The sequence below is a fragment of the Hermetia illucens genome, chromosome 6 (assembly GCF_905115235.1).
Source record: "Hermetia illucens chromosome 6, iHerIll2.2.curated.20191125, whole genome shotgun sequence".
In the NCBI taxonomy this organism is placed as follows: Eukaryota; Metazoa; Arthropoda; class Insecta; order Diptera; family Stratiomyidae; genus Hermetia; species Hermetia illucens.
Window position 1 is genome coordinate 8,626 of NC_051854.1, and position 4,410 is coordinate 13,035.

A 4,410-nucleotide genomic window follows, 5' to 3' on the forward strand; every position below is an offset into this window, starting at 1 on the left:
CAATAAAAAATGTGTAAATATGGCACAGTGTCGGCTTCGTTCTCAGTGCCGGCTATATATGAAAAATGCAAAATTGTCGAAAATTTGGTCCCCCTGCCCACCCCCGGTTTCTTCTAACTACTTATTTTAATAAGTCTATTTGGGTCCCCTAAAGGGGTTCCATCTTAGATTTCTTATATGCTAACTAAATGTTCCGCTCTACCCATGAATCATAACAATATGAAATTATTGTATGGAATCATCGTGAGAAATCTAGCTCTATCTAGCCATCTAGAATGCAGCGTCTTTGCTTAGCTTCATCTCTAAAATCTGTATATAGATAATAATAATAACAACATCTCGCAGCTATTAACAACTTGTCAACAACAAAATACAACCTTCTTCCATAATCTTGCACAAATACGAGTGAATGCATTGATTATATCGTAGAAATTGCAACAGAATATATGCAAATTCAACAAATTGCAATGTACATTATGCAAATTTGCATAATCAATTAAGCATCGATCGCGCCACTATGCGTACACATGTATAGCGATTAGGTGAAGGGTCATGCAATATTATGACGTGGCTCAAGTGGTTAAGGCACTGGGATAAGTTTTTGTAACCGGAAAGGTCACGGTTCAAATCTTATTGCTGCCAAAGTGTAAGAATTCCCCAATAGGAATGTTCTTTTTTATGTGAAAATCAAATATATGAAATGAAATGCATTCACGATTAATGTCTTGCAATTTAGGAGGATGCAATATGAAAGGTTAAAATGCTATCAAGTGTCATGTAAAGCGAATGCATCCATGCCATGTACATTATGGAAATTTCCATAATCAATTAAGCATCGATCGTGCCACTATGCGTACACATGTATAGCGGTAATAATTGTCGAAAAGTATGTTATATCTGATGTATAGTATTATCCTTAACCAGGTGTTCTTTGCCCAGCTAATGTGGAAAATAAAAAACGGTGGTTATATACAATGGTTCTTTATTATTTTCTACTTATATTTAATTAAGGTGCATGGAACAACAAGGAAGTAAATTCGTACACGCTCTTCCGGCCTCGATGCAATAGGTTTGTGAACCCTTAGCTGGACACTTATTGAAAGATCAACAGTTCTTAATATGGAGGAGACATTCATGATATAACTTCTCACAATCAAAATTGCTGACTTGTCTGCATAGAGATAAATTCTCCAATACTTTTGCTATCTTGAAAGTCTCAGTTGATTAACATTTGATTCCAAAAACGCTAGCTATTATTTGTACGTATATATAAATTAATATAATAGTATCCACTAAGAACATTTTAGCGTGCAGCGAGTTTTCATATGCTTTCGCTATAAACCGATTATTTATTCAACTTATTCAACTATCCCATATGCTCGCAGATTCGTACGGAAATCCATATGTATTTGTTTTCTTAGAAACGTTCAGAAGTATTTATAAACTTTACAGTTCCTAAAAAATGGAAGAATAAACATTAATACATATAATTAATAGATTTAACATTAAACGAAATGTGTAGTACCTAGTCTTTTTGCTCCTTCAAATTAAGATGAAAATCAAGCAAGTTTTGCTAAAAAAGCTCATAGGTTAAGCCACGTTTCCATCATTCTTCTTCGAATATGATTTACAGCTAATAGCTACTGTTGGATGATTTCAATCAATATCAATAATTAATTTTTCCTCATGTCCTACCTTTTCCGAAAAGTTGTGCAAATCGATCATAATATGCGCTAATTTCCATAGTGTCGGTGTCGGCTCTAATGGTTTTGTCATCTAATAACTATTATTTTCGTGTATCGTCTGACGTAAACAATGCTACGCATTTTTTCCTTAGATGTTATTCGTGGATAGGTGAAGTCAGAGGTGCATTATTCAAAATTTCCGTAGTACCGAAATATCCTCGTCTTTTTGTAAATCTAAAAGTAACGCTATGAAATACAAGAGTCTAGACTTCCATTGAAATACTTTGCGTACTCAACATATTATACATACCTAGCACTGCGTCGAGACACATCCCCTTCGTCATATTCAAACACATACTCCAAACAAACATCAAACGTACATGTGTCAAACATCAAATGTACTTGATGACTTCTTTTCTTCGGGAAATTTCAGCTTTGCTTGAACGTCAATTCTGTTATAGAATATATTAATTGTTCATTCGCACGAAATGAAAGTCTATAAAATTGTTTCGCCTTTTTAGTCAATCTTCTATTGCAAATTTGGATGTCGTTCCTTCGAGTTTGATTTTGATGGCGGCACAGAATAAACTTTCGAGTCGTCAAATTAGATGCGCCCCTAGCAGCAGTACCAACAAACATAAATACGTATGTTATATTATAGCTGAGCCCCGTTTTACGTTCACAATGCTCGCGAGCCTCCCAAAGTGTCCCGTTTGTGGTTTTCGTCTAACCGCGATCGCTGTCAATTTTCGATCGTCGTTGCATTGCGATTTAAAAACGTTGCGACGAAATGTCAAATCACCTGAAGAACAGAGAAAATATTCCATAAAATTTCATTGCATTCCATTATATAGAATATTTCCTAAATAATTACCTCCTCGAAATTTCGTGTTGACAGGTAAACGCACACAAGGCAATGTGAACGACATTCACCGCGCATCTTATCGTGAACTAGGCAGGATCGCGAATGTCATACGATACGCACCTTATATTTCAAATTTTCCAGCGTCTAGTTGATTTTATTTAATATGTTATTATATACCAATCGTTCATTTCTGTATCGTCTTTTGAAGGACCATGCAAATTTCAATTTTCACTCCAAACGTCCGTTCACTGACAGCGAGAATCGTCAACACAGCAATATTCACGGTGACATTTCAACGGACTGTGGTTGGAAACAAAAGCTGAATGCGGCTGGAAACAATGACATCGCGGACGGCATTAATACAGCGTTAGGTATGGGTGTCTGAGGAGCTATCGGACCCCATGGTATTTTACAGGAGATGCTAAAGTCAGAAGCCGATTAGAGTGTGGCAAACGCAACAATACCCGCGATACAAAGGAATCTCCAGGAACCGAATTATCTGGAAAACACAATTTGAATGCACTGGTGTATTTCGTATCGTGTACATTAGATGTGTCGCGATATCACTTGCAAATCTCGCGGTGTGCATATGTGTGAAATGTCATAGCTAGGTTAGAAAATTGAACAACAGACTGAACATTAATAATGAGAGAATACTAAATGTGCTTTCCAACGTACCTCCAAATATTAATAGAATAGAATATAAAAGTGGAAAAGATTTTGTAGCAGTAGAATTGAAGCATCAAGCAGTCATAAAGGGTGGGTAGAAATATTTCTCTTAACAGCAAGCTAATGAGTTAATTGAACAGTCTTAGTAAAATGGAGATGCAATGCTAAAGATAGACAGAAGAAACATTAGAGCTGTTCTAATACATTTGCATTGAATAAATCTGAAGAAAAGCCTCAAATTATGAAAACATAACAATGATTGGGTGTAAAGACTAATGTCTATGTATATGGGTATGAATGAAATCAATAGTAAATCATAGTCAGAGATAGGGACCAAGGTAAAACCACAGTTAGATGCTAGACAGCTACCACACTCCCCCTTTCCCCTCATGGGAGGAAATCAGTGCGAGTGCACACAATTTCAAATTGTTTTGCCCACAGTTAGATACTAGACAGCTACCTCACTCCCCCTTGCCCCTCAAGGGGGGAAATCAGTGCGAGTACACACGATTTCAAATTGTTTTGCCCTTGAGCATGAGCGAGATGTACCGAAAACCCGATCAGCTGCGTTTGACATACCGCCCGGACTTGCCAATGAATTGGTGAGATTGGCAAGTTTTTGCTTACGTATAAGTGAATACGTGAAACAACTTTTTGCTATATGGGTGAGCACGCCGTAGTACCAGAATAGCAAAAGCTCACCGATCTCTCTCTTACCAATACAATTTGACGAAGATTATGCCTTTTCCTTGCTTAGCGTCTCTGATGTGTACAGATAAGCTTCTGCAAGCACATTTGCAAGTGGGGTCATTTTTGTAATGGTACTGCCTATAGTAGATCTACTGTGGTTTTGTCCTTGAGCATGAGCGAGCTGTAACGAAAATCCGATCAGCTGTGTTTGACATACCGCCCGGACTTGCCAATGAATTGATGAGATTGGCAAGTTTTTGCTTACGTATAAGTGAATACGTGAAACAACTTTTTGCTATATGGGTGAGCACGCCGTAGTACCAGAATAGCAAAAGCTCACCGATCTCTCTCTTACCAATACGATTTGACGAAGATTATGCCTTTTCCTTGCTTAGCGTCTCTGATGTGTACAGATAAGCTTCTGCAAGCACATTTGCAAGTGGGGTCATTTTTGTAATGGTACTGCCTATAGTAGATCTACTGTGGTTTTGTCCTTGAGCA

General features: G+C 37.3%; 1 long non-coding RNA gene across 2 annotated transcripts; it reads right to left on the bottom strand.

The window, feature by feature from the left end:
* Positions 1-965: 965 nt before the first annotated feature.
* On the bottom strand, positions 966-3,151 carry LOC119659780. 2 transcript variants are annotated; one of them, XR_005250372.1, is made up of 5 exons: positions 2,560-3,151; positions 1,996-2,487; positions 1,696-1,931; positions 1,526-1,643; positions 966-1,455 (listed from the first exon to the last, which is right to left on the bottom strand). It is a non-coding gene; the product is annotated as an uncharacterized LOC119659780 (long non-coding RNA). The 2 variants fall into 2 exon arrangements; XR_005250371.1 differs by having other exon boundaries at positions 1,696-1,919; positions 2,560-3,149.
* Between the last annotated feature and the right edge of the window lie 1,259 nt (positions 3,152-4,410).